Here is a 15,541-nt window from a genome sequence, read left to right as displayed (position 1 = left end):
GTAATGAAAAACTACACACAAAGTCTGAGACGCCCAAAGACCAATAACCGCAAGTCAATAAATGGATAGATAGAAAAATAGACAGATAATTAATAAAGCACCCATAAGTAGATAAATCAATTATATCCAATCAATCATAAATAAATAAACAAACGAACGGATAAAGGGATAATGGATAAATACATAAATAATATTGACGACATGAGTTTGAAAGTGAGTCCATGATAGTTGAACTCTTCCTGAAACTTGTAATGCGAGGTCTAAGACTGTAATTGTCAGATGGGAGAGAGTTGCTGAAGAGCGAAACAAGTGTGAGATGACGACAGAGACACGTTTAATTATGTTAAACTTGTCTTGTCTGACCAATAACGTGGTCTTTATAGAGGGTGTGACTGCCAGTGTTAGCTCCAAGCACTCACAACAAATTCAGTACATTTCACACAAATTACTTACAGTTGCCTGACCTGCTGTTTTTTTTGTTTCAAGAATTTGGTGTAGAAATCTCACTTCGTCATTAATGGAGTTTTTATGTTGGTTGGGTGGTGTCAACCTGTCCCTGGACCGTGATAATCACTCTATTTGTGGACTATATAGAGCAACGTGCGCGACATCAGAGAAAATAAATCCTGTACATAAGATGGAAATCCAATAAACAATCGGGCAAATAACGCCCACACTTGGTTTACTGGAATAATTAACATGTTTAACATTTTAAAACTGCGTTGAAAATACTGGGACAGTCAAGCACATTATAAAACACTAAAAACAGAAAAATCAATGTACATAAATAGAATACATTAAATATTATAAAACGTTAGCTTTATTTGGCATACGTAGAAACAAACATACAGCGCAATTTGCGTCAAATCAAACCAATGAGGATTGTGCTGAGACAGACCGTAAATGTCTCCACGCTTTCGCCGACAACAGGTATTTATTTGGTATTTATGCCTTAACCTATCTATCTGTCTTTTTATCTTTTTATCTGACTGTCTGTCTATCTGTGTATCTATTTATTCATTCATTCATTCAGAGATACAGTGCGTAACAGGCCCTTTATGCCGTCCAACAACCCACTGTTTTGACCCACAGTGTCTCTCTCTCTCTCTGTCCGTGTGCGTGTGCGATGTTGGCGGGACGATGTCTTTTTCATGCCTTTACAAGGCGCGGACGGAGAGAGAGAGACTGTGTGGCCCGCCACTCCGCACGCCCGCACCCGGACATTTCGCACTATTTTTCCCTTTATTTTACGAGATCGAGTTGCGACCTTGACACTCAGTCGGCACGGATGGAAAGCGTACTCGGGAGCGGACCCGACTGGCTTCGAACCCGGGAACCTCTGTTCCAGAGTCCGGCGCTGATGTCATTGCGCCACCAGCCGGCCCCACAGGATAATATACAATAACCAGCTAACTTTTGACTTCTTTTGACTGTGGAAGAAAACCAGAGAACCTGGAGGATGAGGCACCTGTCAGTACCTCCAGCCGAACTTTGTCTTTTTGTGTGTTTTCCCCCTTGCCCTCAGTCTGTAGTTTGGTATTACCATGTGCTCTTGTTTGTTTTCATTCCCCATGTGCCCCTGTCCCCGCTCCTGCTCTACTCTGGCCCTTGTATTGCTGAGGTCTCCGCCTCTCACCTGTTTCTCATTATTACCTGTTTTGCTGCCACTTCCGTCTCATTGTGCTCCACCTCTCATCTACCTCTCTGTTTGTTGCTGAGTGCATTTTAGTCCTGTGTTTTCACCTGTTTGTTGTGAAATTGCCCCTGTGAATTTTCCTGAGCCTATCCAGCATTCGTAATGTACTCTGTACTTCTGAAAATTGACTCTGCCTGTTTTCTGATTCTGGTTTTTGGATTTCTCTGGATTATTTGATCTCTGCCTGAACTTTGACGCCGAGTTTGTGTGCACCTTGGGATTTGTTACTCAATTAATATCACTGTGAGCACAGTACTGGGTTTGCGATTGAATCCCTGCTCCAGCGTCCTGGCAGCCCCTTAAACTCTATAACTGGCATGTGGGTATTGTACGTAACTGGAAAATTTCATGAAAATTTTCATAGCCTTTATTGAAAAGCACCTGAAATAGTCACGCACATTTGCAATAAACATTTAAACATTATGGTTTACTGAACTATAAATACTACTTGGTATAAAACCTTAAGATTGCCCACTGGAAAGGTGAGCACTAATAATATGGTGGGGATGGGAGCCAGCCATACACCGGCATGCAGTCTGTAACCAGATTCAACAACGAAAAAAATGGTGAGATGCGCTTTCCGACAACGCCACTTTGACCCCACTCCCCCACCATAAGACAGGAAGTACCACAGCATTAGGACAAGGTCGATTCGGATGGGGAATAACTTCTTCCTTCAGGACATAAGACTGCTGAACTCCCTGCGACCACATAGGTCTCACCACCTCTGGAGGATCAATAGTGTTACGCAGCTCACTTTCCGACTTGTGTCGTAAATGCACCTTATGATGAGTATTAATCTTCTGGAATACATACCATTATGTGTTGTTAATGGTGGTAATATTATTTTCTGTGTTGTTTGTGATTTCTGTGCACTTATTGTGTACCTTGGCTCGGTGGAACTACAGTTCGTTTGATTGAATGACTATGAACCTGAACTTGAACTTCAAGGCGTAAGTGAAGGTAAATATATTTAAGCCAATAAGGGTTATAAAGTGCTGTAATCAGTCTTCAAGATGGCCTCAGAGGCCGAACTTGTACTTACTTTAGAAATTACCTAGGGTTACCCGGAACCCTGTATTTTTCTAAACTCCATGTACCTTTCCAGGAGTCTCTTAAAAGACCCTATCATATCCGCCTCCACCACAGTCGCCGGCAGTTCATTCCATGCCCTCACCACCCTATACGTAAAAAAAAATGCCCTGACATCTCTTTTGTACCTACTTCCAAACACTTTAAGACTATGCCCTCTCGTGTTAGCCATCTCAGCCCTGGGAAAAAGCCTTGGGCTCTCAAAACGATCAATGCCTCTCATTATCTTATACAACTCCATAAGGCACCTCTCATCCTCCGTCGGTCCAAGGAGAAAAGGACTAGTTCGCTCAACCAATTCTCATAGGCCATGCTCTCCAATCCAGACAACATCCTTGTAAATCTCCTCTGCACACTTTTTATAGTTTCCACATGCTTCCTGTAGTGACGTGACCAGAACTGAGCAAAGTACTCCAAGTAGGGTCTGACCAGGGTCATACAAAGCTGTAACATGACCTCACGACTCTTAAACTAAATCCCACGGTTGATGAAGTCCAATGCACCGTATGCTTTCCGGACCACACAGTCAACCTGCGCAGCACCCTTGAGTGTCCTATGGACTCGGACCCCGAGATCCCTCTGATCCTCCACACAGCCAAGAGTCTTACCATTAATAATCTATTCTGCCATCATATTTGACCTACCAAATTGAACCACGTCACACAATCTGGGTTGAACTCCATCTGCCACTTCCCAGCCCAGTTTTCCATCTTATCGATGTCCCGCTGTCACCTCTGACAGCCCCCACACTATCCACTACACCCTCAACCTTTGTGTCATCAGCACATTGACTTACCCATCCCTCCCCTTCCTTATCCAGCTCATTTATAAAATCACAAAGAGGAGGGGTCCCAGCACAGATTCTTGAGGCACACCACTGGTCACCGACCTCCATGCAGAATGTGAACAATCTACAACTACTCTTTGCCTTCTGTGAACAAGCCAATTCTGGATCCACAAAGCAACGTTCCTTTAGATCCCATGCCTCCTTACTTTTTTAATAAGCCCTACATGTCTTATCAAATGTCTTGCTGAAATCCATATGCACTAAATCTACTGCTCTACGTTCATCAATGAGTTTAATCACATCCTCATAATATTCAATTAGACTCGTAAGGCACGACCTGTCTTTGACAAAGCAATGCTGACTATTCCCAATCATATTATACCTCTCTAAATGTTCGTAAATCCTGCCTCTCACGATCTTCTCCACCAATTTGCCAACCGCTGAAGTAAGGGTCACCAGTCTATAATTTCCTGGGCTTTCTCTACTCGCTTTCCTGAATAAGGGAAAAATATCTGCAATCCTCCAATCCTCCGGAATCTCTCACGTACCTACTGATGATGTAAAGGTCATTGGCAGAGGATCAGCAATCTCTTCCCTCGTCTCCCACAGTAGCCTGGGGTAAATCTCGTCCGGTCCCAGTGACTTATCCAACTTGACGCTTTCCAAAGGGTCCGACACATCCTCTTTCTTAATGTCCATATGTTCAAGCTTTTCAGTCCGTTGTAAGTTATCCCTGCAATCTCCAAGATCCTTTTCTGTAGTGAGTACTGGGGCAAAGTATTAATTAAGCACCTCCGCTATCTCCTCCGGTTCCGTAAACACTTTTCCACTGTCAAACTTTATTGGTCCTATTCTCTCACAGCTTATCCTTTTGCTCTTAACATAGTTGTAGAATGCCTTGGGGTTTCCTTAATCCTGCTCACCAAGGCTGTCCTAATTTCATTCTTCAGCTCCTTCCTGCTGGCCTTATAATCTAGATCTCTAGCTTTACCTGTTTTTTTTTTAACGTTTAATAATATGTACCAGTCCCTTGGCATCTATCACATATTGGCGAGACAGAAGGGTAAGTTCCGTCCAATCTAAGTTTAGAGTAATGGAGACGGTGGACAACTTTAAGCAGGATCATTTGATGCCTGCTGCTAACAGAGCAAGCCTGTATCATTGACAAACACTTATCCTAGGCAGTTTCAGATAATTCAATGCCCAACTCCTCTATCCAGGCGTCTCTAATCTTCACAGTAGATGCAACAGTGCAATTATCAAACAAACGTACAGAGTTAGAAACGAGGCGCCTGGAGTCAGGAGGGTTCTTTAAAATATCAAAAAAAGAAAATTTCAAAATTACAAATCTTCGATTGAATGTAGAGTCTAATTTGTAAGTGACGAAAGAAGTGTGAACGAGGCAGCTCAAATTTCTCTTTCAGCAGACTAAATGTTGCAAACCGTCCCTCTATGTACAGGTCTTCAGTAGAAACTAGACCCTTCTCCCTCCAAGCATGGTAGGTTTTATCTGACCATGAGGGTAGAAAGGAGTGATTGAAACAGATTGGTGTTTGTACAGAGGTCTCTGGTAAATTCAGAACGCTCCTAATCTGATTTAGAATTCTGATGGAATATTTCAAAACAGAACTTAACATTTTTTGAAGTCTCAGGCTTCTCCAACTTAGAGAACAGCATGGCTGACAAGGAGGAGTTGACAACAGAGTTAAACTCCATACATAGCCAGAAGGGAGCCTCAGGGGCTAGGTTATCCTGAGCCCCTTGTTGCTAAAACATTAAAGCCCTAGCCATGACAGACCAATAATAGTGTCTAAATACTGGTAATCCCAGACCTCCTTCAGACTTAGGCTTTTGTAAATGAATTTTCGAAATCCTGAGATTCTTATAATTCCAGATATAAGACAATATTATGGAGACCAATTTATTAACGAAAGCTGGTGTAGGAAGAATGGGGAGATTTTGACAAAGGTAGAGAAACCTAGGAATGGAAGCAATTTTAATTGAATTTATATGACCAATCATGGACAGAGGTAGGGTCTTCCAACTTCCAATATTCTGTTTAAGTTTTGAAATAAACTTCGCGAAGTTTAATTTGAATATTAATTTATGATCTTTGGGGATTGTCAAGCCAAGATAAGTAAAGTGTTCTTTAACTACTTTGAACAAAAAAAAATACCCGCGTGTAGTCGTTGTAGAGGGGCACAAATATTTACCTTTCTGTCTCGCCAATGTGTGATAGATGCCAAGGGAAGGAATCCACGTTGTCACACACCTTTTGGTTTTGCCTATTACTGACTGGATTTTGGTCCAAAATATTCCACATGTACTCACAGGCCGATAAAAGATCGCTCCCCTTGGAAGCTGGTCTCGCTAAATTTGGCTGCTCGCAATCTACCATTTGTTTCCCTGCAGCCATGCAACAGTCTCTGATGCTGGGGATGATTGTTGCCAAAAGACTTATCTTGAGGGAATGGAAATCACCTTCTCCCCCTTCCTTTCGGAGATGGATGGCTGATATGATCTCAGTCATACAGATGGAGAAACTTAAGTTCTTGAGAACAAATTCAATAAAAAAAATCGGCTATCTGGGATCCATTTCTTGCCTACCCGGACGAGTCCTGCGGCGGATGAGTCATTTCCCTCCAGCTGATTTCTGACAGCCCTCATTTGAGATTTAATGTTTAGTATTTTTGAACACTTTTTACAATAGGCATCCCTCTAATCTAAAGTCTCTTTTTTCCTTTTTTTTTGCTTATTTCATTTTTATGCATGTCTGAGTTGGTATGGTCTTGTTGATTGCATTGTTGTTTTTTGAAAATTTTGAAAATAAAGTATAAAAAAATAAATAAATACCTTAATGCAGATAAAAATATGTACCCGTAATTCTGGTTGCTCACACTCTCTTTTCAGGATATTACGGATACATTCAGAATCATCTTGGACCCTGGCACCTGCGAGGCAAACCACCACCCATGTTTCACTTTCGCGTCTCAGTATCGGCTATCTGTCCTCCTGACCATGGAGTCCCGTATTACTGTTGCCATCCTCCTCAGTTACCTACCCTTCTGAGCTACGGGTCCACACAGAGCGCCAGAGGCATGGCCGCTGTTGCTTCTCCCAGGTAGGTTGTTCCCCCCTCAGCTGTGCTCAAAATGGAGTACTCATTACATATTGGGACTGCCAAAGGGGTGCTGTCCTCTATCTGACATTCTCCCTTCCCCCTTGTGACAATCACTCATTTATCTTTCTCCTGTACTCTTGGGGTAACTACCTCCCCGTAGCTTCAGTCTATCACTGCTTCAATTTTACTAGCAAGCAAAAGGTGCAGCTCCAGTTCCATATCACGGTCTGTAAGGAGCTACATCTCGATGAACCTGGCACAGACGGGGCCATCGGGGAGACTGGAAGTTTCGTGAAAATTTCGAACATATTCCAGTTCAATAACAAATCATTTTTCATTCTAAACACCGCGCTACGTTGTACTGAACCATCAAGCATTCACCTATTCCACCGCCTATTTGCAGGCAGATTGCGTTTTCTTCAAAACTTGCTAACCTACTTATTTCAGGTTGTATCAGCCGTGAGTGGAGCAGTGAACACAAGCACTGAGCCGAGGGGCCGAAGAGTGTCTGAACTTTCGCTGCCAGCAACATCTTCCCCTGTTGCCATGTTTGGCTCCAACGCGTACTAAACTGGGGAGGAAATAGATCTTGTTAGTCATATGAACGTGCTAGGAGACAGTCCGCGGTTGAGCTCTGTGGTAGCCGCTCACAATGCAATCCTCTTGGTAAACCTGCAGACGTGGATGGGCTGGCAGCGCAGTGAACAAACGGTTAATGTGGCCCAAAATTTCCCCAGCTCTTCGCACCGGGAATCTTTGAAGCCTCACTCCCAACAGACGAGGAAAAGCTACGATATGAGATCGGCTAATTTATGCACAGGATGCCACAGATAGAAAATTGTCTGCTTAGTGTTGTAGTGGTGACAGGAGGATAAATATTATGCTCAATCATATCCCTAGAGCAGGTCGATGGGAGGTTGATTAGAAAATAATTCAAACATCACAAGTTCCGTAGTACAGCACTCCTTACTCTCTGCAACCATAGCACCTCCCCTCCCACGGCGTGGCCTTCCCCCAATACAACTTAAACCGAATAGTTCAAGGCTGAGACTTAAACTGCCAGAATTGAACGAAGTAACGCCCGTCAGAATGAAGGCTAGTCAGTGGGGCGTGGCAGACACAGAACAATGGAATATGCCCAGGATTAATAATTATTTGTGGTGATCGATTTCTCTCTTTTGTTTTTTTTTATTCACAACTAAAGTGAATCCCAGAAAAATCTGGTGCATGTATGTGATTGTATGGAAATATGCTTTGAAGTCAAAGTCACATAACAGGTCCTGCGGCCCACAACGTATATGCTGATCATACAGAACCCATCTACTGTCGTCCGATTTGTTAGCACTTGACCTTTCGCCTTCCCTGCCTTACAGATTGTAGTCCTTAGCTTGATCTACTTTGTTTCACGTATTGATATCGGTGTGTGAGGTAACTCCCTGTGTACAGGATACTAAGAGAAGATACCAGTTTCCTTGCACTTACGCTGGGAACTTGGTGGTTGGTTAATAGGTGGGGCAACTTGACAGTTAACATCTTGGAGACCTGTGTTCATACACGGAGCCTGTGCAAGATGATCACCGTGGTTGTCGGATGTCTCACCTCATCTCATCTTGCTCGGGTCCAAGGGTTACCTGCGGGATTCACAACAGAGATGGGTTAGCACAAAGAACCAGACCGTGAAGTGCCAAGCGGTAAAACAGGTGTAACCACACACATAACAGTATATCCAACAACGGTCATGGTGCAGGATCAGGAGATGACATTAATCAGCATAGGATCTCTGAACATAGTGAGCGGAGGGGTAGAGTGAGGCGAGAGAAAGGGAGAGAAAGTTAGAAGAAATGGGTGAGAAAGGGAGAGGGAGATAGACAGACGCAGACACAGAATGGATGGGTAGACGGAGAGGGGGATGGTGAGACGGAGAGAGAGATAATGGCATACAGGCAGACATACAGCAGACGGGAAGACACAGCCACAGATATATAGAGAAACAGAGAGAAACAAGGGTGTACAGAGGGATAGAGAGGGATATAAACAAGCACTCAAAAACAGATGTAGTATAGAGGGGAACTGCGGATTGCAGTCAGAGTTATTGATCTCCAGAATGGTGTTGCCTATTTTGGAGGAAAAATATCTGAAATGAAGAATAACGCCACCAGAAGGCCGAGTAGATTTGGTCGGCTAATATGATAAAATTAAAACACAAATGTCTGTATCGTTGTTTTACTTAAATTTATTACATGTCAGGGATATATATCGAAACCTAACAAATGGGTGAGTACAAGCCAATAGCCATCAAACACTCATCATTCTCCCGGATTTAGCTATGAGCCCCTCGAGGCGGATCAATAGGCCAAGATCTAGGCCTCTACCCCTCCTTGCACAACTGGATCCTGGATTTCCTTACTGGCAGAACCCAGTCAGTACACATTGACAGCAACATCTCTTCCACAATCACCATCAGCACAAAATTGTTTCTGGATCCTAAGCTGATTATGTTTTCCGAAAATAAACCACAAGATCATAAGATAGAGGAGCAGAGTCAGGCCATTCTGCCCATCGATCCTGCTCCACCATTCCGTCATGGTTGATTTATTATCCTTCTCAACCCCATTCTCCTGTAATCTCTGAAGCCCTCACTAGTCAAGTACCGACAAATCTCTGCTCTAAATATACCCAACGACTTGACTTACGCAGACGTCTGTGGCAATGAATTCCACAGATTCACGACCCTCTGAGTAAATTCCTCATCATCTCTCTTCAAAATTGGACATTCTTCTGTTCTGTGGCTGTGTCTCTCTTCCTAGACTCCCTCAGCAGGGTCCTGCACACGTCTTTATCTGTGCATATCATGAGCTTTTCGACCAAAACAATCGATCCGATAGGACAGGGAAATTGTTTCTGGAGAGCGAGTCCCAGTTACCAAATATTCAAAACAGGGAACTAAGAAGATTTTTTTTTGCAGGAGATTGTGTTCAGGAACTAAAGACCAAATGTCTGGAATATTTTCAATAAGCAACACATTGAACAATACAGCACAGGAACATGCCCTTCGGCCCACAATGTGTCCGCCGAACACAGTGGCAAATTAAACTAATTGTCGACTGCCTGAACGTGATCCGTGTACGTTATATTCATGTTTTTGTCCAACAGACTCCTAAACGCCGCTGTCATAAACACAAGAGGTTCTGGAGATACTGGAAAACCTGAGTAAAATACACAAAATTCTGGACGAAATCAGTAGGCCAGGCAGCAACTGTGGAATGAAATAATTTAACGTTGACTGATCATTCCCCTCCATACGTGCTGCCTGACCTTCTGAGTTCCTCCAGCATTTTTTGTGTGTGTTATTCTTAAACATCGCTATCGTATCTGCGTCGATTATCTCCTCCGACAGCCCGTATAAGGCACCCCTCACTCTATGTGTAAAAAGCTAGCCCTACATATCTCATTTAAACTTCCTTCAATCTCATCTTAAATCCCCTAGCATTAGGCAATCTCATGCTGCGTTTTATCAGGTCTCGGCCTCTCACTATCTTTCAAGTTTTGAGCGGGTCGTCTCTCACCTACAGACTCTCCTGAGAAAACAAATAAAATATCTATCCTCTCCATATAGCTCATGCCGTCTAATCCAGGCGGAACACTGGCAAACTTTCTCTGCGCCCTTTCCAAAATCTCCGGATCCTGCTTGAAACGGGGCGCCGGAAATGCGCACAATATATTTAGCAGCTTAACCAAACTTTAATACAGCTGCAACATGTCACCCGACTCAGATTCTCAATGCTCCGACCTATAAAGGCGCGAATTACATATGCATTACTTACCACCTTATCTACAAGTGTGGGTACTTCCAAAGATTTCAGGACTTCGAACCCATGATCCCGCTGTACAGTTAAGATTATATGTGTCCTGACGTAAGCGGTATAGTTTCCCCTTATATTTGATCACATAGAAACATAGAGACATAGAAAATAGGTGCAGGAGTAGGCCATTCGGCCCTTCGAGCCTGCACCGCCATTTATTATGATCATGGCTGATCATCCAACTCAGAACCCCGCCCCAGCCTTCCCTCCATACCCCCTGACCCCCGTAGCCACAAGGGCCATATCTAACGCCCTCTTAAATATAGCCAATGAACTGGCCTCAACTGTTTCCTGTGGCAGAGAATTCAAAAGATTCACCACTCTCTGTGTGAAGAAGTTTTTCCTAATCTCGGTCCTAAAAGGCTTCCCCTTTATCCTCAAACTGTGGCCCCTCGTTCTGGACTTCCCCAACATCGGGAACAATCTTCTTGCATCTAGCCTGTCCAATCCCTTTATGATCTTATACGTTTCAATCAGATCCCCCCTCAATCTTCTAAATTCCAACGAGTACAAGCCCAGTTCATCCAGTCTTTCTTCATATGAAAGTCCTGCCATCCCAGGAATCAATCTGGTGAACCTTCTTTGTACTCTCTCTATGGCAAGGATGTCTTTCCTAAGATTAGGGGACCAAAACTGCACACAATACTACAGGTGTGGTCTCACCAAGGCCTTATACAACTGCAGTAGTACCTCCCTGCTCCTGTACTCGAATCCTCTCGCTATAACTGCCAGCATACTATTTGCCTTTTTCACCGTCTGCTGTACCTGCATGCCCACTTTCAATGACTGGTGTATAATGACACCCAGGTCTCGTTGCACCTCCCCTTTTCCTAATCGGCCACCATTCAGATAATAATCTGTTTTCCTATTTTTGCCACCAAAGTGGATAACTTCATATTTATCCACCTTAAATTGCATCTGCCATGAATTTGCCCACTCACCCAACCTATCCAAGTCACCCTGCATCCTCTTAGCATCCTCCTCACAGCTAACACTGCTACCCAGCTTCGTGTCATCCGCAAACTTGGAGATGCTGCATTTAATTACCTCACCCAAGTCATTAATATATATTGCAAACAACTGGGGTCCCAGCACTCAGCCTTGCGGTACCCCACTAGTCACCGCCTGCCATTCTGAAAAGGTCCCGTTTATTCCCACTCTTTGCTTCCTGTCTGCTAACCAATTCTCCACCCACACCAATACTTTACCCCCAATACCGTGTGCTTTAAGTTTGCACACTAATCTCCTGTGTGGGACCTTGTCAAAAGCCTTTTGAAAATCCAAATATACCACATCCACTGGTTCTCCCCATCCACTCTACTAGTTACATCCTCAAAAAATTCTATGAGATTCGTCAGACATGATTTTCCTTTCACAAATCCATGCTGACTTTGTCCGATCATTTCATCGCTTTCCAAATGTGCTGTTATCACATCCTTGATAACTGACTCCAGCAGCTTCCCCCCCACCGACGTTAGGCTAACCGGTCTATAATTCCCAGGTTTCTCTCTCCCTCCTTTTTTAAAAAGTGGAGTTACATTAGCCACCCTCCAATCCTCAGGAACTAGTCCAGAATCTAACGAGTTTTGAAAAATTATCTCTAATGCATCCACTATTTCTTGGGCTACTTCCTTAAGCACTCTAGGATGCAGACCATCTGGCCCTGGGGTTTTATCTGCCTTCAATCCCTTCAATTTACCTAACACCACTTCCCTACTAACATGTATTTCGCTCAGTTCCTCCATCTCACTGGACCCTCTGTCCCCTACTATTTCTGGAAGATTATTTATGTCCTCCTTAGTGAAGACAGAACCAAAGTAATTATTCAATTGGTCTGCCATGTCCTTGCTCCCCATATTCAATTCACCTGTTTCTGTCTGCAGGGGACCTACATTTGTCTTTACCAGTCTTTCCTTTTTACATATCTATAAAAGCTTTTACAGTCAGTTTTTATGTTCCCTGCCAGTTTTCTCTCATAATCTTTTTCCCCCTTCCTAATTAAGCCCTTTGTCCTCCTCTGCTGAACTCTGAATTTCTCCCAGTCCTCAGGTGAGCCACTTTCTCTGGCTAATTTGTATGCTTCTTCTTAGGAATTGATACTATCCCTAATTTCTTTTGTCAGCCACGGGTGCACTACCTTCCTTGATTTATTCTTTTGCCAAACTGGGATGAACAATTATTGTAGTTCATCCATGCAACCTTTAAATGCTTGCCATTGCATATCCACCGTCAATCCTTTAAGTGTCATTTGCCAGTCTATCTTAGCTAATTCACGTCTCATACCTTCAAAGTTACCCCTCTTTAAGTTCAGAACCTTTGTTTCTGAATTAACTATGTCACTCTCCATCTTAATGAAGAATTCCACCATATTATGGTCACTCTTACCCAAGGGGCCTCTCACCTCCCTACCTGCAGTGTAAAACCACACATATTTGCCCGGAAAAAATACAGTCTCCAACACAAGAGAATCTGCAAAGGCTGGTAACACACACATAAGATGATGGAGGAATTCAGCAGACACACAGCATCTGCTGGAGGAGCACAGCAGGCCAGGCCGCATCCATGGAAAAGAGTACAGTCGATGTTTCGTGCCGAAACCCTTCAGCAGGGTCCTGCACATGTCCTTAGCTGTTCATATGATGAGCTTTTCCACCAAAACAATCGATCCAATTAGTGCAATCGTACACGCCATATAATTGGTTTATAATTGTAACGACGAACAGTGAAAATTTACCTTTTCCTGCGACTCATGTATACAGATCATTTCATTACATCAGTACAACTCCTATTCATCGCTGGCCACTCCCTCCATAACTTCCTCTTCCCTCCACTCTCATCCACACTTCACACCGTCCTCTTCACCTGCGTACCCAGCTTTATTTAACTTCAATTTCTACGTAACTATCCAGAAGGAATCCTGAGAGGAAGGATGCCGCTGTGCCCACTGTGCCGTCTTCTGGCGAGAAGTTAAACTGCCGACCGTCTATCCATTGCCACTACACTGAAAACAAGAAAAACTGACCCATCAAGACCAGTCAACAGTACATTGCCGATTTGTGGAAGCTTTCTGTGTACATATAGGTCGATTACAAAAACACTCCGTTGTGTTTGGAAAGGCGCGCAAGAGGTGCGGAACATGATGGAAGGGTGAGTTCGTCATCGATAAAACTCGTTGGGAAGGGAGTTGATAAGCTCCCTTGGAATGACTTTTCCTGACTTTCCTTCCTTATTGAGTCGCTTTTCAGACCATAAGAAACAGGAGCAAGATTAGGGTATTCTGCCCAGAAAATTTTACGTCATTCCATCATGGCTGATATTATTTTCCCCTCAAACCCATTCTCTGTCTTCCCTCCTTAACCTTTGAAACCCTTCCGAGTCAAGAACCCATAAATAGTCGCTCTAAGTATACCCAATGACTCGGTCTCTGCAGCCGCCTACAGCAATGGATTCCAAAGACTCACGACACTCTGGCTAAAGAAATTCCACCTCATTTCTGGTCTAAAGGCACACCCCTCTTTTCTGAGGTTGCCCCCTCTGGTCATAGCCTACCCCATTCTTAAAAACATCCTCTCTATTTAGGCCTTACAATACTCCACAAGTTTCAATGTGATCCACCCCTCAGTTTTCTTATCTTCAGCAAGAATACAGGCCCATATCTATCAACGCTCCTCATATGTTAACTTATTCATTCGTGGAATCATTCTCGTGAAGCTCCTCCGGACCATCTCCAATGCCAACACAGTCTTTCCTAGATGTGGGTGCTCAAATCTACTCACAGTACTCCAGGTGATGTTTGTCCATTGCGTTACAAAGCCTCAGTATTGCATCCTTGCTTTTATATTTTAACCGATGTCCACTAGCTTCGGCTTCCGTTGCCCCTCGCCCTGTTCCAACATAACCATTGCTACCTGGAAACATCTGCACACCCACCCTATCGAACACTTTCAACATTAAAATTAATCCCGATGAGTTCGCCACCAACACAACCCACTCATCTTTCTTCTCTGGAGGAAGATTTCCTGGTATCATTAGGACTGCTGATAAATCTAATCAGACTTCTGCCCACTGTCTCACACCCGAGGTTCAGCACTGTGTAAAGTACTCCAAGTGTGATCTGACTAAAGCTGGTAGACGTGTATTTTTATGCGTTTGCAAACCACGTTCCATCTATGTGTACCTGGCTCCGAGAAAACAGAAAACCCGCAGCGCGCCTCTGCCTGTTTCCAATACAACCAAACATTTATTAATAAGCATTGCGTTTGATTTTCATCAATTGCATAGGATCTCCCCCATCCCTTGCGTCGACCTTACAAAGCGATGGACACGCGCCTGCAATTAACACCCAGAGTTTAACTCGGTAACGAACGATGAGATGATTGGCGGTCTTTCAGCTCTCTCACCTACTGCAAGTTCAGCGACCCGAATGTCGTGCGGAAAAGAGTTTGGGCAGCTAATTCAGAAGGCATAAAAAACAATTTGGTAGAACAAATAAGGAGTTTCCAACACTGGAGGTCATACATTTCAAGGTGAAAAGGGGCTAATTTCAGTGGAGATATGAAGAGCAGGATTTTACACAGATGGTGGTGGGAGCCTGGAATGCGCTGGGGTGGTGGTAGTGGTAGACACATTTAGGACTTTTAAGAGCCGTTTAGATAGGCGTATGGATGTGATGAAAATAGCTATTATGTAGTCAGAAGTGATTAGATGGGTAGCTAATTATTAATGTAATTGGTTCGGCACAATATTATGGGCTGAAGGGCCTGTTACCGTGTAACAGTAAACATAGATTCTTCTATGCTCTATGTTCCATGTTTTGTTTAACTACCGATTGTCGATAATCCGAGAAGGTAGAATGAGGAGCGTAGATTACTCGAGAGGGGAGGTGCGGTAAATTTATTCTTACCTGTCACGTACACTGTGACGGGTTAGAGAACCAGCAGAAATGGAAAACACCTTGGGCAAAATACCGACGGCATTTGAAG

General features: G+C 43.6%; 1 protein-coding gene across 1 annotated transcript in view; it reads left to right on the top strand.

The window, feature by feature from the left end:
- The window catches only part of LOC134357996 (uncharacterized), a 164,038-nt gene that overhangs the window by 123,211 nt on the left and 25,286 nt on the right, over positions 1 to 15,541 (top strand). The window lies entirely within an intron of this gene.

Source organism: Mobula hypostoma, chromosome 2, assembly GCF_963921235.1.
Source record: "Mobula hypostoma chromosome 2, sMobHyp1.1, whole genome shotgun sequence".
NCBI classification, from domain to species: Eukaryota; Metazoa; Chordata; class Chondrichthyes; order Myliobatiformes; family Myliobatidae; genus Mobula; species Mobula hypostoma.
This window is presented reverse-complemented; position numbering and strand designations above follow the sequence as displayed.